This window comes from Mixophyes fleayi, chromosome 6 (genome assembly GCF_038048845.1).
Source record: "Mixophyes fleayi isolate aMixFle1 chromosome 6, aMixFle1.hap1, whole genome shotgun sequence".
Classification (NCBI taxonomy): Eukaryota; Metazoa; Chordata; class Amphibia; order Anura; family Limnodynastidae; genus Mixophyes; species Mixophyes fleayi.
This window is the reverse complement of record NC_134407.1, coordinates 215,380,486-215,400,219: the sequence shown is the minus strand read 5'-3', so window position 1 is coordinate 215,400,219 and position 19,734 is coordinate 215,380,486.

Sequence of the window (19,734 nt, the reverse complement as noted above, 5' to 3'; positions counted from 1 at the left end):
TTCCATATATGGTAATCCTACAATCCGGGAGCGGGGTTGTCTGGGGTCTCCCCTACTAACAACACAGTGCCGGGGATTCCCTCCTGATTAATCAGAAATATTCAGAAAGATGATCCCTGTTATTATCATCATCCACCTTTCTTGCACAATGTCCTTAATAAAAGTATCTCCTGTGTGTCCTCTATCTACAGTCCTCTCATTACATCCCAATGTTATCATGTCTCTCACCTTCACACATATATCATACCATTCATCCTTACACCTCCTATATTATAATCCCATTCATTCCTGCAACAACTATATGATTGTCCCAATCATTCCTACAACACCTATATTATTGTCCCATTCATTCCTACACCTATATTATTGTCCCATTCATTCCTACACCTATATTATTGTCCCATTCATTCCTACACCAACTATATGATTGTTCCATTCATTCATACACCTATATTATTGTCCCATTCATTCCTACACCAACTATATGATTGTCCCATTCATTCATACACCTATATTATTGTCCCATTCATTCCTACACCAATATTATTGTCCCATTCATTTCTACACCTATATTATTGTCCCATTCATTCCTACACCAATATTATTGTCCCATTCATTTCTACACCTATATTATTGTCCCATTTATTCCTACACCAACTATATGATTGTCCCATTCATTCCTACACCTATATTATTGTCCCATTCATTCCTACACCAACTATATGATTGTCCCATTCATTCCTACACCTATATTATTGTCCCATTCATTCCTACACCACCTATTATTGTCTCTGTCTCATTCATTCCTACAACAACTGATTGTCCCATTCATTCCTACACCACCTATATTATTGTCTCATTCATTCCTACACCACCTATTATTGTCTCATTCATTCCTACACCTATATTATTGTCCCATTCATTCCTACACCTATATTATTGTCCCATTCATTCCTACACCTATATTATTGTCCCATTCATTCCTACAGCACCTACTATTGTCACATTCATTCCTACACCAACTATATTATGATCCAATTCATTCCTACACCACCTATACTATTGTCCCATTTATTCCTACACCACCTGTACTATTGTCCCAGTCATTCCTACACCACCTATATTATTGTCCCATTCATTCAGACATCTCCTGTTATTTTATCCTTGTCATCCCTACACATATTATCATCCAGTCCAACATCTTCTATATTATTAGCTCATAATCCCCACAACTTCTATATTATCCCATTCATTCCCATTATATTATCATCCAATTCATCCTTACACCCTCTACATAATAACCCCATTCATTTCTGTACCTTCTATATTATCCCATTCATCCTTACACCTCCTATATTATTATCTAGTTAATTCCTGTACCTTTTAATATATTATCCCATTCATGCCCATATTTTCTATGATATCACCCCATTCATTCCTACATCTTCTATACTATTATCCCATTCATTGACATACCTATGCTATCATTCCATACATACGCACACATTCTTATGCCTTCTATACTGTAATCCCTACAATGTATGAGTGCTGTAAATACTTCTATAAACAACAGTGAACATTGATTTATATTTGGCGAGTAGTGATCTCAGAGTGTGACAGATAACAAGGTCTCCCTCTAGCCCTCTAGTGTCCATTTTACAACATACCTCCTCTATACTATACCAGAGAAGATTTGGGTAACGCTATATTGTTTCTACAGCCCCTCTGCTATGTTTCTCATTCCTCCATTTTAGTTCCTGGATCCACTGCCAAGACTGGTCATGATAATCCCAGGGATGGTTCACACCAGCGCCAGTCCTGTGCTTTTATATGGTCACGGAACTCTGAAGCCACTTGTAATATTCTTATTTTTCACAGTTGCCAGTGAATTATTGCATATAAATAACACTTTGTAACAATGATATAAGATAAATCAATCGTAAATTGTGAATTATATAAGATAAATTGGTAACAAATACAGAAAATCTTCATACTTAAAGGGGCATATTCAATTGTCGGCGGAAACGTCGAAAATATCGCGCTCCACGGGCTATTACCCTACTACCGTTATTACGGTTAGTTTCTCGCTGGATTTCAGCTCGCAGCTCCCTGAGCTGAAATCCAGCTAACTACTACCGTAATAACGGTAGTAGTTTAAACGCCGCGGAAACCCGCGACAATTGAATATGCCCCACAATGTTATAGTGTGATGTCGGATATTTTTTACCTGCTTTCAAAAATCTTACATGTATTTTTGTCACTGTAATTCTCATGTTTACCAAGATGAGCAACGTTTAAAAGATTTTGGTTTATATTTTATCTTCATATAGATTTCATACGTTATCGAACATTAAACTGCTACCAGTTCTCACTAGGGACAAGCACTCCTAGGGACAACTAGTAAAAGGGCCCCAGACATTATAATAAAGAAAACCCCACAAATAAACACGTTATAATCAGCAATGCCCTGCAAATTATAGCCAGTAATGACCTGCACATGCCAACAGTGCCTGCTGCATATTGTACCAGCAATGCCCCTTACACTATAATAGCTGTACCATTACACTAGCAGTGCCCATGAAATATTATACCAGCAGCTTAGGTTGCTAAGCATCTCATAGCAGCATGACCCAGCATAATCATCATCATCATTTATTTATTTAGCGCCACTAATTCCGCAGCGCTGTACAGAGAACTCATTCACATCAGTGCCTGCCCCATTGGAGCTTACAGTCTAAATTCCCTAACACACACACACACAGACTAGGGTCAATTTTGATAGCAGCCAATTAACCTACCAGTATGTTTTTGGAGTGTGGGAGGAAACCGGCGCAAACACGGGGAGAACATACAACTTCCACACAAATAAGGCCATGGTCGGGAATTGAACTCATGACCCCAGCGCTGTGAGGCAGAAGTGCTAACCACTTAGCCATCGTGCTGCCCACAGTAATATATCGGCTATGCCACTCACACTACACCAGCGGTGCCACTACATTAGCTAGTCTATAAGTAGTGGACTTTCCTTCGTTTCCAAACTTCTAACAAGTGTCCTGTAGAAATCTTTTCTCTGGGACATCCACTGATTAACAAATCTAGGCACATTTCTCTCCAATTTACTTTGAAAGGTCTTCCCCTCCACCTGGCCCAATATTTTATCATCCATCACCCTTTACCATGCGATCCAAGTCCGCCAACTGTCCCAATATCACATTCACATGCACAGTGGCTTGAGCCTTTAAATGGCTTAACACAGTGAACAGGGACGCCTTTACTGCCGGGGTGTCCCTTATAATCATGGCCATATCCATCGCTCCAGTACAGTGACTGTTCTACTAGCCAATGAAAGAGGGCCCCTAGCAAAACCATCAGCACATCCCAATTGTGTGGCATCAATAAATTGTCTGCCATAGTTTCAGCTCCCAGGGATTCTCATGTACAAAGCCAATGCAGTTATGTATCAGGAACAACTACAACATTTCTCCATCTCAAAAGCCATGTCAAACTGTGTTCTCTCCGACGCTGTGCATGGCGTGGTCCAATTTCAATTCCCCAGCGGTATAGTTATGGGATTCTCGAGTAAAAGCTTGTTCTGCTTCTGTTCCATTTCCCACCTGTGTCATAGTCTCTCCCACAGCAGGGGCTGGTCCTGTACTAATACGCTGAGTGACATCCTTCCTCGTCCTGGTTGTAATCACTGGACTTATGTCTTCTACATCAGCCACTTCTATTTCCTCCTCACTATTCAAACTAAAGCTCGAATGCTCTTCCTCTTTGATAGTGCACGTACTGCCTAGCCCATGTACCTCTCTTCTAATTTGGTCGGATTTTTAGATGAGGTTCTCATACTCTATTTTAGGTTTACCAACTCATCACGGGCTGCCTTCAGCTCCAATTCCAGGGCATCCAGGACCATGTCTTACCCTTGAGCGCTTGCAAACATAACCGCCGTAACTTGGCTGCAGCTTTCTGCGATGCTGAAGGCAGTGCCTCTAAATTTGGATTCATCATGACGCCGATGGGGATTTTTGACCTGGATGAGTAGCTCATATCTGCACAACTCACGAGCTATTGACACCCAGCAGAGCTGAATTTAGACCTCCTGGGGCCTTAGGCAAGATACTGGTTTGGGGCCCCCCCTTCCTGAAAAAATCCATAGCACTATAGTTTTTTAGCATAACATATACCCCTGGCTGGCAGACTTTAGCCCGGGGGGAGGGGGGGGGGCAAGCATATAGCACTGGCCCATAAGTAGCGGCCCATTTTTAAAGGATGGTCTCACCGCCGGCCCTGGGAAGGCCCTCTGGGGACCGCTGGGCCCTAGGCAATTGCCTAGGTTGCCTAGTGGTAAATCCGGCCCTGACACCCAGTGGTCCGTGGGGCCACGTAGAGGGTTTTACTCTGAGTTTGACCATCTATCCCCTTTTTCTTTAACCAGCTAAAAAACATTCCGTCTGATCTGATAAGCTGAATATTGTACCATAATAACACCAAAAAATATGCCCCAAACCAAGGATAACAATCAATAAAGTGGACGTTGTATCAGTTGATCCCTACTCACAGCACCGTTAATGTACTGTGAAGCGTGATACCCTTTGTTGCAAAGCTCCAGTAATACAATAGATACACACATAAGATGTGTACAAATCACAGTATTTTTTTAATTAATTAATGACAAGACAGATTGTTATCTGGCTTGTCATTTGTAACAAAGAATCCGATTCGCTGAGTAGTCTGATGATCCGAACAAATCCTATTGGCTGTCCGAATTTTAAAGACCTGGATTAGCCATGAGACTCTTGTATCTAGAGTTACAGAAACTGTAATACTTATAATATTATCTTACTCTATAATAGGAGTCCTTTGGGAATTAGAAGATTACAGAATATAAATGGTAAATACCATTGTTCCAGGGAACTGGAGGAAACAAGAGTGGAGTAAGAGAACATATGCAAACAGATATAATCTCATTAAAGGCTAATTAAAAGGAATGAGTAATAACATGTAAAATGACCAGAAATCTTACTAATTTTGATACATTATTAGTACATCTTACAGTAGGGCAGCATCCACTACATTTAATTATTCTCAAATTCGCCAAGGTCCAGAATAGCAATAAATATTGCCGTGAATACGATGGACCCCCAAACACTAGATATTAACGAGTCATTAAATAAACTAGAGGGATCTCTCCTACCCAATGACCTGCATGTACGATTTTACAGATTCCCAGTAGTGCTGTAGTGGTTAGCACTTCTGCCTTGCAGCACTAGGGTCATGAGTCCCGACCATGGCCTTATCTGTGAGGAGTTTGTATGTTCTCCCTGTGTTTGCGTGGGTTTCCTCCGGGTGCTCCGGTTTCCTCCTACACTCCCCAAAAAAAAAAACATACTGGTAGGTTAACAAATTGACCCTAGACTGTGTGTGTGTCTGTCGGTCTGTGTGTGTGTATTAGGGAATTTAGACTGTAAGCTCCAATGGGGCAGGGACTGATGTGAGTGAGTTCTCTGTACAGCGCTGCGGAATTAGTGGCGCTATATAAAATGGCAATAATAATAATAGTTGATTTTAAGTAAAACTAGAAATTAACGTTATACAATTAAATTAAAAAGAAAGGAGACAATAAGCACACAGCTTTTCTTAATACACTTTATTTCCTTAAGTACAGTCTATTCTAATTTGATTTTATTTCACTGTTATTTAATGATATGAGACAGCATGAGCTACAAAAAAACTTTTAACACAAAATTAATATGTTACATTTTAATTTAAGAGTGCACGACTTTAGTTGATAGGGGCGATGATGATGATGATGATGATGATGATGATGATGATGATGATGATGATGATGATGATGATGATGATGATGATGATGATGATGATGATGATGAATACTGTTTTTTGCACCTCATACAGGAACCAGTCCTGTGCTGATCAGTCTGGGCATGGCTCCAACTATGGCAGGGGAACCCCATGCTCATGGTCTCCCTGTTATAGTCTAAACCAGGCACTTCTGTCAAGCACTGGGGCTGGTTGAGAACCTGGGGAGGGAGCACGCTTCCCATTTTATAATTAAGCCATTTAATTTTAATAAAACAGAGCAGCATCTATGGTCTGATCTGAGGTTATTGTCAATCACTTGCAGTTCTCCACTACACAGTTTAATAATTAATTATCAGCAGCATGTGTCATTGAGTGAACACTGCAGTTCTCGTCCCAACCTTTTATATTTACAATAATACACCAAGAAATCATGAGATTAGCAATAGTATTGCAAGTCTTATCAATGGTTTCCTGTATAACATTAATATTACACATAGAGAAATTGCACAGTAAGGGCTACAGATTTGCCCAGCATTAAAACAGAATTATTACAGATGTAGTACACATCAAATTGTAACAGCTTTTCACTTTTGTAAATGTGTGTGAACTACCTGATGTTTAACAAGTATGGATTTCTGTGCAAAACATTTCCCACAATCAGAACATGCATATGGTTTTTCTCCTGTGTGAAGTCTCAGATGATTACAAAGGCTTGATTTCTGTGAAAAACATTTCCCACACTCAGAACATGGAAATGGCTTCTCACCTGTGTGAATTCTCTGATGTTTAGTAAGACCTGATTTCTTTGTAAAACATTTCCCACAATTGGAACATAGAAATGGCTTCTCACCTGTGTGAATTCGCTGATGTTCAATAAGAGTTGACTTCTGCTTAAAACATTTCCCACACTCAGAACAAGGAAACGGCTTCTCACCTGTGTGAGTTCTATGGTGTTTAACAAGATGTGATTTCTGTGTAAAACATTTCCCACATTCAGCACACTGAAATGGCCTTTCGTCAATGTGAACTGTCTGATTAACAAGTACTGAGTTCTGTGCAAAGCCCTGCTCATTCTCAGGAGATGAAAAAGGTTTCTCACCAGTGTGGCGGGAAATAAGATTTGCAATTTCGGCAAAACATTTAGCACTTTCGAAGAATGGAAACCGTTTATCACCTGTATCAGCAGTACTATATGTAAGGATATCCGAGTTATCTGTAGAACATTCTTCATTATTAGAAAGATCAGATGATATATCGGCACTGTAAAGTACTGGATGTATATCTGTAGTAATGGGGTTTTCTCCTGGATAATCTTGTGCAATGTCATCATCTTCTATTTCAGAATCTGGAGAAGAAGTTAGATATTCCTCTGATATATTCCTGCCGTTGTGTCCATCTGCTGGGAATAAAGTAGATGTATGGAAATACAGATGCTTGCACTAAACACGTTTTAGCAGGGAGGAGCACATTATAATGCCTGAAAAAGATCCACACTATTACTAGAGTCCAGTAGAGTCCAGTGTAGATTTGTAAAGGTACATATAGGATATTAAATGCTGTAAAATATTTACATATAGCAATGTGTTTCTAAGCTTCATCTCTCATTCACTGTGATGGACATGTTAGTTTCTCAAACTCTGTTTTTCACATTCTATGAACAAAACCTTTTCGTTCAGCATCATCCCCACCTCCTCTGTACCCAAATCCACATGCTCACATTGACACCTAAATGCTCTTCACCATATCCACTTCACATCTTCACTAAAACTTGTCTTCTGTCCTATAACTGTGCAATCCTGTATTGATCTGGCAAACTTTTTCTACAACAACACACTCACTTCAGCCCCACATAAATCAGCTCCAGCAACCACCTACAGTCTCCACCAATCCAAAACTCAACTATGGCACACCCAACGGACCTCAGTCAGCAAAAGTGCTGAGCACCAATGGGGAAAATCTCTAGCTCCAATGAAGCCTTCCTTCACTGTAAATTCCTCCTTTTATCTTACAACCCTGGTTTTTCACTTGTCAAGCTGTGACGAAACAGGTTTTATAACACCTTAACCAGCCTGTCCCTCGTTTCTCACAAAATGTGGATTATAGTATGTATTTCATATAGCCTTTGCTTTTGTTCCTCAGCTCAACAAAGTACAACAGCAGTGTCTAATTACATGTGGATGAGGGGAAATTGTAGCTCATTGAAAATATGTATATTGATTATTGTATCTTGTTGATATTGCATAAAAGCTGTTTGTCATTGTCCTTAAAATGAAGCCAGGTGGGTTATGGGAAGCCAGGTTGCAAAATACTGGTGAAGGGAAAGGCTAATTAGTATCCATTGTCTTCTGACCCCTGAGGCCTCTTTGCCTTCAACTAACTTATCGGTCTATTTGAACCACCTACCTTCCTTACTGCCTCACAGACAATGACATACACTCTTCTTGCCTCACTGCCACAACCTGCCTTTCTGACACTATTCCTTTTCAACTTCTCTGCTACCTTTTTTCAATTTCATGTCCACCTCTAACTCGCCTCTTTAACCTGTTTCTCTCCAGAAGTACATTTCCGTTTTTTAAACACACGCTCATCGTACCAATTCTAAAGACCAATCCTGACAACCCTATCTCTCTCCACGTACCTCCATGAGTAATTTGTGTTCAACTGCCTATCTTGCTTTCTCTTCTTTCACTCGGTTTTCAACCTACTGCAATCTAGCTTCAACCCAAATATCTCCCTAAGCCTAGCCCAATGAAAGTGATCAATTATCTGCTTGCAGCAAAGTCCAATGGGCCATTTCCCCATAACCATACTCTTGGGCCCCTCTGCTGTTTGCAACACTCCTGATCACCCTCTTCTTCTACACACATGTAACGCCACTGGCCTTCATAACATCGTTCTGTCCTTGTTCACCTAACACCTATCAGTGCCTCTACTTATGGCACACCCTGACTATATGTGGGGTCCCACAAGGCTATGTTCTCATCCTTTTGCTTTTCTTACTGTACACATCTTTACTTGGTGGACTCATTTGCTCATTCGGCCTCCAGTACTTCTGCTATGCTGATGACCCCAAATCACCCTCTCCTGCCCTAACCTCTTCCCCTTCTTTACTATCTTGTGCAACCAACTGTCTCTCTGCTATCTCCACATAGATGTCCCAACTATCTAATGCTCAACATGTCCAAAACAGAGCTAATGATCTTCTCTCTCCCAAAGTCACAACCTCCCCTCAAATCTCCCTCACTGTCAACAGCACCACAATTCCCCCAGCCCCCCCCCCCCCCCCAAGCCCACTACTTTTGCGCCACCCTTAACTCTGGCCCCTGCTTTACTCTTCACACCCACTTTCTTCAACAGTCGTGTCCTCTTCACCTTCAGAATATTACAAGTGTACCTCCTTTTATTTATGGATATGCTACCAAAACTCACCCATACCCTCATCAACTACTGCAACCTCCTGCTATCTGGCATTCTCCTTACCCATCTATTCCTGCTTCAATCTGTCCTAAATGCAGCAAGACTTATCTTCCTCTCGCTGCTCTAAATCTGCCACACCCCTTTGCAAGCCCTACACCGGCTCCCCATATCCTCTAGAATCCAATTCAAATTACTTACACTCACCTACAAAACCCTCAACACTAACCCCCAATACATCTCAAACCTCATCTCAAAAGAATCGCCTCAGACCTTCGCTTCGCTTAGTCTTATAACTACTTCTCACTCCCAACTATGAGACTTCTCCAGTGCTGCTACTCACCTATGGAATTCCCTATTAGGCCTGATCAGACTCTTACACAGACTTCAATTTTTTTTAAACACTCTTTTGAAAACTCATATACAACAACAAGAGGCAGCATCTACCATACAGCTCAGCTAGTGGCAAATGAAAATATAATCAGTGCAAAGTATCCTATATACACTGACTATCAGTGTACAGGGAGGATCATGGGTAATGTCCCATGCGGTAGCACACAAACAAGAATTTGGGTAATTTCAAACGTGGTAGTGCAAAGGGAGGGATCACGGGTAATGTTACATTTAGTACTGCACATAGAGGATCATGGGTAATGTTACATTTAGTACTGCACATAGAGGATCATGAGTAATATCACACAAGGTAGGAGAATAAGTGACTCTTTACTGTATATATTGTTTATTACTCACCTGTGCTGATATCTGTCTCCTCTTCTCCTTTTATATCTTCTACTTTAACAACAAATAGTTGCTCACCCTAAATAAACACAAAATAGTAAAATTTACTTTTTTATTCATTATTTTGACTAAAAACAATATAGGCAGCACAGAAACAATGGAAACATATCAGGCCATCATGTTTTCACTTTCAAAATTGTAACAGGCAAAAAGTATGAACTCTTACAGTAGTACGTTTGACCCCACAATCTGCCGGCTTTAGAAGCCGTACATCCTCCTTCAGAAGCTGTATTCTCCTTCAGAAGCCGTACATCCTCCTTCAGAAGCCGTACATCCTCCTTCAGAAGCCGTACATTCTCCTTCAGAAGCCGTACATCCTCCTTCAGAAGCCGTATTCTCCTTCAGAAGCCGTACATCCTCCTCCATCAGAGGCCGTACATCCTCCTTCAGAAGCCGTATTCTCCTTCAGAAGCCGTATATCCTCCTTCAGAGGCTGTACCTCCTCCTTCAGAAGCCGTATTCTCCTTCAGAAGCCGTACATTCTCCTTCAGAAGCCGTACATCCTCCTTCAGAAGCCGTATTCTCCTTCAGAAGCCGTACATCCTCCTTCAGAAGCCGTATTCTCCTTCAGAAGCCTTACATCCTCCTTCAGAAGCCGTATTCTCCTTCAGAAGCCGTACATCCTCCTCCATCAGAGGCCGTACATCCTCCTTCAGAAGCCGTATTCTCCTTCAGAAGCCGTATATCCTCCTTCAGAAGCCTTACATCCTCCTTCAGAAGCCGTATTCTCCTTCAGAAGCCGTACATCCTCCTCCATCAGAGGCCGTACATCCTCCTTCAGAAGCCGTATTCTCCTTCAGAAGCCGTATATCCTCCTTCAGAGGCTGTACCTCCTCCTTCAGAAGCCGTATTCTCCTTCAGAAGCCGTACATTCTCCTTCAGAAGCCGTACATCCTCCTTCAGAAGCCGTACATCCTCCTTCAGAAGCCGTACATCCTCCTTCAGAAGCCGTACATCCTCCTTCAGAAGCCTTACATCCTCCTTCAGAAGCCGTACATCCTCCTTCAGAAGCCGTACATCCTCCTTCAGAAGCCTTACATCCTCCTTCAGAAGCCGTACATCCTCCTTCAGAAGCCGTACATCCTCCTTCAGAAGCCGCATCCTCCTTCAGAAGCCGTACATCCTCCTAGAGAAGCCGTACATTCTCCTTCAGAAGCCGTACATCCTCCTTCAGAAGCCGTACATTCTCCTTCAGAAGCCGTACATCCTCCTAGAGAAGCCGTACATTCTCCTTCAGCTATCTGACTCTCAGTCCATGGCTTACTGTTTTACCTCCTCACATCATGACTCTGCCCCTGTCACATTCTAGCCAGCAATCTCTAAAATAAGCTGACAAGTCACTGCCTCCTACAAGATTAGCACACTTGTCTCCTGAAATAATCTGTGCAGCTGTGAGCATTGAGAAGACCACCTTCATTCACAGCAATCCCCATGGTTGTGAGTCTCCCAATGGCCAAGACACTTGGAGATGGCACGGATCAGGCAGAGTCATAGTGAAGGGATCCGTCCACGGACCCTCATTGGGATGGCACCAATGTGACTGGGATGTAGATCTAGGCACAATTAGACAGCTAATGCAGGGACAAAAGGCAGGGATAAGATAGTGGTACTATGTGCATGTTTGCACAGGTTTTTTTGACTTTGTGCTTTGGTTCCACTATCCTGTGGAAATCCTATGGAGGGAAACATGTGCAAAACAGGGTTGCACACAACATTGGGAAGGACACATTTTGGATAAATCAGAGAATCAGTTTCTGGCTTTATGTTTTGTGTGCCGGCGGCAGCCATCAGTGTTGCCTGGTCAGGTGTTCATGTTAGTCCAGTAGCAGAAGACACTGGAAGAACTTTGTTTTTGCTTTTCTTGTTTCATGCATTGCAAACAATACAAGTGATAGTTACAGTCTAGCAATAGAAACAAACATGCCACTGAAAAGACTTTTACGCACACCGGTGTTGCATCATTACTACTGCCCGGCGAACCTCAGCCACTCGGCAACCTGAACATCGATTTACCAGATTGCTCTGTGCCTGCACCAGTGGTCTCGTGTTTCTAGCTCCTTAAGTCGTGATATGTACTGAACCCTTGGCTAATCCCTGACCGTAATTATTGCTAATCTCCAGGACAGTGGGCAGTGATCCTCATCCAAACTTATCCTCACTATACAAAGTGCGGGCTACTATTGCTTACTCCCCAGAATATCTGGGGAGAGTCCTATGTTTAGAGTGGTATCCTTTGCCCAAAGCAAGTCTTAACCATTGTGTGGCCACCAGCCACTGGGTTCCATCACTAAGGATATAAAATGGGCAAGTAATTTGCAACTACCATTGCAACCACCCCCTTTTATCATACCCGCAAATTAAATTTTTGCATGTGACTGCATAACTAAGCACATCAGAAGATGCAAAATCCTGCACTGCATTAAATCAGGCAAAGTAATACAAGAACTGAATGACCCTTTCTGAAAAGCAGAAGAAGAAAATTTACTGCATAGAGACTCTATGCACATGGGGAAAATTGATCCCAAATATTTAATATGTAGTGGGCTTTAGTTGAAAAAAAACAAACTAGGCAAGTTGAGATGCTCTTTGATGGTGTAGTCAAGTGTTCAAACAGAGCAGATGTGTAATCTGTGAGCTACTTCATGAATTTAAAGAATAGAATCCTCTCCCATCAGCTTTAACTTTTGAAGATTTGGGCAACTGACCAAGCACTCTCACCTTCAGGTACTCAGTTTCTCATCTTTGTGGTGGCTAAAAGTAAGTTTAGGGGTTCGGTGCCAGGAAGCAAACTAAAGCCTGCCAAAACTTCTCAAGGCCCACACCACATCCTGTACCAGGCCAGGTGGTATATGGACTTGTGCCTATCCAGTCCTCCTGCTATCGTTCGACACCCAGAGCTTCCACCAGCTTGGGGATGGGCCTCTTGATTAACCATCCATCTCAGGTCTTCACCAGATCCAGTCCTGCCCCAAACTGACCGACCCAGAAGAGGACATTGTTCCAAGACAAAGGAAAGGCCTCCGAGCACACCACCACACCAGTGGCCTCTGCTGACTACTCATGACCAATCACTGGACATGTGTACCATGTCATCCAGGTTCTCCCCTCCAGGCAAGTCATCGGACCTTCAACCCCAACCACTCCTTTGAGACTCTGGCTCTCCAGACGCTTTTGACTAAATATGTAGCCCCTAGCCAGAAGGACATATCTGATCAGATAGCCTGCCTTAGCAGCACTCGCTCTGTGCTTCATTATAGAGACCTGGAAGTCACCATACCTCCCCGGGCCACCATCCACAGGACGGTGAGAAACACCAAGGCTGAGTCTTCAGATTCACCCTCCAGATCTTCACCTTAAAAGAGAACATCCAGGGGCCACGTTGATCCCACATGACCCCATTTTCAGGGGTGCCAGGAGGACACTTATTTACAGAGTAAGGGGAATTTGAAACACCATCAAGTGGATGTCAACCTGAATGCACAACTGTGGGACATTTCTGTTTAAGCTTCAGCAAGTGGTGTTAACGTACCCCACCTATTACAAATAGGATAGACAGTGGACATTGATGGTATTTCCCTAAATGTTGACATAATGGAGGTGCACCGAGACTCTTTATTTAGAGAACACACATTCATTGCACAACCCAGTGAGCTCCCTCTTAGAGAAATCCTACCTCCATATTTCATTACAGTGAACATGATGAAAATATATTTCTACTGTAAACTTCCACCACCACAGGGAGTCCTGGACATGTGTTAATTATAATAATCTATTGCTTTCATCCTATACTATATCAAATCCAAAGCTCTGCTTACCACCAAGTGGCCTCTTACGATAAAAACAGATTTGAGTTTAAGATACAGCAAATTCTCCAGACCATTTTCCAGACCGAAATTTCTACCACTCAAAAGACCGGGGAATATCAGTTGCCATACTCATAAGATCCCTGCACAACAATATATGGATATTTCTATGAATATGTGCCATGAATTGGGGTCTTAGCCCTGTTTACACCACTCAAAAGTATCATATCATCATGCATCTCCCTCCTGTCAGAATGCAGCATTCTAAATCCTGGAATAAAACGTGAATTTTATCTGCTGTACTGGAGGCTGCCATCTTGGGTGAGACATTTTGCTACATCCTGCTTATTCTGAACACCTGACTTTAGCCACCAATTAGCTCTCTCTGCAGACTATAAAAGTCACCTTCTACACTCAGCTAATTGCCAGTGTAACACTTTCCTAGTTACAGCTTACCATTGTTGCTGTTTGTTTGCTGCTTCATTGTGCCTGCTGTAATACAGACTTCAGCCATTAACCCTTCGTGTGGATTCAGCTTTATTCTATCTGCTACTGTACAGATTCCAGCTGTCACCCCTCGTGTGGATCCAGCTCTCTTCAGCCTCTTCCTGTTTCAACTATTGGCTATTTGCGGTAGTAGGTTACTGCTCTGAGTCTTCTAACTTCTGGAGCCATCTCTGTGTCTCTGGGTATCGGCTTCCAGTTCCAAGCTTATACAGCTCAGGATGTAGTTACCCCTGATAATCCGCTGCCTGAGTTCTGAGCCTTCGAAGTCTCAGTTTTGCTACTATATTCGTCCGAGTTTTTGGATCCTTCGATGTACTGAGTCTCTGGCCGTGGGTTCAGTCCCTCTGTTCCTGCATCCAAGTTCCAGTCCACCAGGTCCAGATTCCAGTCGTGTATTTCAGTCCAGCATTCCTCCTCCTAACATCTGGTATACAGGAATAAAGCACATCTTCCATGAGCAAGACCTTCATCCGGCCTCCTAGTTTCCACTCCATCCCTGCCACAACTAGTCCCAAGGGTCCCAAGACGGATCCCAGAAACCCTATTGCCATGACAATATGTGTCAATGGACAGAGATAATACATTGCAGAAGAAAAACGCAGGCGAAATTTCTCAAAATATCAGAATCTAACACTGTGGTATATATTTCACAACCCTCAGGTACAACTCTATCCCCAGATATCATGAATCAGATCTCCAAAGACGTGTCACTACCTTGCCAACCATGTGGACATAAAAGTGACATTAGCCAAATCCTCCATTGTCTAGACTCGCTACCAACAACCAGGGCCAGATTAAGGGAATGGAGGCCCCTTGGCTAAGGGGGCCTCCATTCCCCCGTGAGGGCCTTCCCCCGTGAGGGCCTCCCCCCGTGATCCGAACTGCCCGCACCCTCCCCCCACCCTGTGATCCGAGCTGCCCGCACCCCCCACCGTGATCCGAGCTGCCCGCGCCCCCCACCGTGATCCGAGCTGCCCGCGCCCCCGCTTCCCCCCCCCCCCGGGCACTTACCTCCTTCTCTGGCGCGCTGTATGCTCGTGAGAGTGAGACTCACGAGATCTCCTCAGTAAGGAGACTACAGCGCGCCGGGGAAGTACTGCAGTGAAAGTGCTCAGCAGCACTGATTGGGCTGGGGGCGCTCCCGCCCCCGACCGATCAATACTGCTGCTGAGCACTTTCAAGGGCCCCCTGGATGCCATAGGCCCCTGGGCTGTAGCCCAGTTAGCCCTATGGTTAATCCGGGCCTGCCAACAAAGCAGGACTTCGACATGAACGGAGACTCCAAGAATGGGTGAACGTAAAAATTGAGAGCATGCAATTAGATATATCACCCATGTGGCGAACAGGCTCACATATAGATGGCTCAAAAAGCCGTCATATCAAAACCTACCTAAAACTTATCCTAAACATCAAATAAACATATGTTTTAGCATTCCTCCACTGGGCTGACCTTACTTTGTCAGAGAACACCATTACCCCCATCAGGAAATGGAGCATGCTCGGCCGACTATGTTGAAATGCCTGCCCCCTATTGAAATCAGGAAGCTCAGATTACGTCCCCCAGCGTTATGACAAGACTTGATGTAGAGTGAGTGCTCCATATTCTATATCAAAGTAATTTCTGACATAAGTGGAAGAGTTGCGGAAATTGCAGAAAACACAGATCAGGCTTCTTTAGGACCTCCCTAATATAATGATGCACAGTCCATTTTAGCAAGCCATGAACATATCTCCTTTTGGACCAAATGCTACAGGTATGATTGTTCTAACACACAACCCTATCAGTCCTTAGTTTTGACCACCTTTAGGGCTACATTTACTAAACTGCGTGTTGACTTGCACAGACTGGAGAAAAAAAAAAGTAAGGGGTATATTTACTAAACTGCGTGTTTGAAAAAGAGGAGATGTTGCCTATAGCAACCAATCAGATTCTAGTTATCATTTATTTAGTACATTCTACAAAATGACAACTAGAATCTGATTGGTTGCTATAGGCAACATCTCCACTTCTTCAAACCCGCAGCTTAGTAAATATACCCCTTACTTTTTTTTTTCTCCAGTCTGTGCAAGTCATCATCATGATGATCATCACCATTTATTTATATAGCCAATTCCGCAGGGCAGAGAATATCGTTGTCACTCACATCAGTCCCTGCCGCATTGGAGCTTACAGTCTAAATCCCCTTACACACTCACACAGACCAGGGTTAAATTTGTCAGCAACCAATTAACTTACTAGTATGTTTTTAGAGTGAGGGAGGCAACTCGGAGCACCAGGAAGAAACCTACACAAGCATGGGGAGAAGATACCACCACAGAGATAAGGCCCTGTTCAGGAATAGAACTTATGACCTCAGTGCTGTGAGGCAGAAGTGCTAATCACTAAGTCACATGATGAGTCATAGTGATCCCATCGAGTCAGTTAGCTGTGGATATATTTTAAAACCACATATACCAATACACCACTATTCTAGTTAGTATACGGTCAAGACCAGTCACACTACACATACAGCTACACAGGATAAGGGACTTTCTTAGTCAAACATACATTCAATCACTTTCGTCATGATTACCATATAACAGGGGTTGGACTTATGTTTGTCAGTTTACAAATTTTAGTGGGTCAGCTGACATGACTATTGCTGTTGTCTATTAACAATCAGGTGAGGAGACAGGACTGAATGACATCAGGGTTCTGTTTACTGTGCCATTTACTAAGCTCCCAGTCCATGGACTTATTCAGTTGTCAAAGTCTTAAACAATTGTTAAGACGTCAACCAATCAGGATTACTACCCATCCAGGCTATTTAGAGGTGTACAGCAAAGACACCAGTTACACGCGACATCCCCTGACAAACTCACACTATTGTGATGACACACGCTGTAACCATACTCTGACACTCACAGGCTTTCGTATACCGGAAAAGGACATTCTCCGTTCCACGGCGGAATGTATCAGACATATACAGTAAATCATACAACATTCCTCCCAACTACCCTGAATTAGGCTAGACAGTCCTGATTTGATGGCTCTGTCGCAAGATCCCAAATGGGAAAAATTTGTCCCATGAGTGGAAAAGTTAGGTGGTGTCTTTGCTGGTGCAGAGAAGACTACCCCACACATACCCTCTTTTACCCATTTACTGCTCACCTAAATCCTTTGGAGGGTCCTCTTCTGTTTTGCAGCTTGCAATCCTTTTGGGATGAAAACCTGCCCCACAGACGACGACGAACTGCTCCTTGCTGAGCAGCGACTTGATGGCAGGCTCTGAGCCTGGCACACTGATCACTACAGAGTTGTCACTGACTTCTCCTACTGGCACCACTCATATAAACCAGCCACTCACTTACCGTCAACTGTGCACCAACGTGGCATTGGTTGTAGGAAGGTCTCAAAGCCAGGTCCAGGATGACCCTTCAACAGCAACTGGAAGTGTTTATGCCTCTTGGTAGCTGATGCAGCACCTCTTTTCATCTAGGGTTGGGGCTCCGTAACACTTCTTGCCGTGTAATATGGGCCACCCCGCATAGAGCTTACAGACCTCATGCTGACAAGGCATAGTCTGGTTCCCACTATGACAGGGGGACCCTGTGCTGTAATCCAGCCCAGACTGTCTTGCTAGCTGTTGCTGGCCCTCTAAGCTTAACGTCCCCTGGTTAAGTGGAAAGGCTTTGTAGCACTAGAGCAGGTTAAAGAATTTAGGAAGGAGAGGCGGCTATGTTCATGAAAGGTACAGCGGTCACCTGTCAGGGGACATTCAAACAGCTTAGCCTGGGGAACAGGTGACATTGCTCCAGACACAACTTTACACTCAATTTTTAAGTTGGGTATCTATTAGGATACAAGCAACTCAGACCAGATGAGCAAACTCAAGTGTGAAGATGCTTATTTGCTAGTTTACTCAAAGTGCATTTGTGTGTTCATAGAGTGGATGAAATTTGATGCTGTATTTATAATATAGGTTTTATATATTTAGCAATTCCATATACCTGTGAATCCTGTGGCATAGTGCGACCGTCCTCTGTACGATCCTGGGAATAAGGAGGACGAGGACATCTCTCTGGGGTATTTCTCTTACTGGATCCATCTGTAACAAAACACACGGTGACTAAAGAGCACAGGGAAGAGCCATGAGTAGGTCACATGTCAGAATGCCAAGGGAGGATCATGGGTATTCTCATATGTGGTAGTGTACAGAAAGGATCATGGGTAATGTCACATGCTATCTCTTTTCATAGGTCAGCGACTGGATCACTATGGGGAGTCCGGGGTCGGTGAATAAAGATCAGACTGAAGCGCCCTGTACTGAGATGTAGGAGAAACACCAGAGAGTGAGTGGGGAGGAGAATAGTCAGATCTCTGGTCTGGTTAGGGCAGCACGGTGGCTCAGTGGTTAGCACTTCTGCCTCTCAGCACTGGGATCATGAGTTTGATTCCCGACCATGGCCTTATCTGTGTGGAGTTTGTATATTCTTCCCGTGTTTTCGTGGGTTTCCTCCAGGTGCTCCGGTTTCCTCCCACACTCCAAAAATATACTGGTAGGTTAATTGGCTGCTATGAAATTTACCTTAATCTCTCTCGATATGTCTGTGTGTGTATGTTAGAGAATTTAGACTGTAAGCCCCAAGGGGGCAGGGACAAATGTGGGTGAGTTCTCTGTACAGCGCTGCGGAATTAGTGGCGCTATATAAATAAGTGAGGATGATGATGGTAGCACAATGATATGATGTGAGGAGGAGAGCAGGAGCCTAATAAGGGCCGATGGCTCCTGACTTCACTAATGGGCATATATTGTTCCCTCATTACTTTGTACTGACAGAGGAGTGTGTGAATTAAGCGACTGTTGTAGTGACTGAACAGGGAGAATATGTAACTTCTGTATTTAGTGTGTATTACTCACCTGTGCTGATATCTGTAGGGATTTCCTCCTCCTTACACTGCTGATCACCCCTCACATACGTCTCTTCTTCTCCCTCTATATCTTCTACTTTTAGATCTTCTTTTTTAATGTCACTCAGGTCTTCACCCTAAATAACCACAAAATAACACAAGGAAATATTTAATAATGTCTGATTTGCATGAATTGAGAGGAAACAGAAGAAGATTGGTGTATAATATCCCTAGAGCTTCTCTACAGACCATACAGGGCCTGCTCCATGTTCAGACGTCTGTCTGTTTGCGTGCTGCATCTTGTGTAATGCTGCATCTTGTGTAATGCTGCATCTTGTGTAATGCTGCATCTTGTGTAATGCTGCATCTTGTGTAATGCTGCATCTTGTGTAATGCTGCACGGCACATGCCCAGAAGAGGACGTTGCACCAATGAGCTCAAATGCAGAAAATTCATAGCCGCAGGCAAGTGACACTTACGACTGATTACTACTATTTG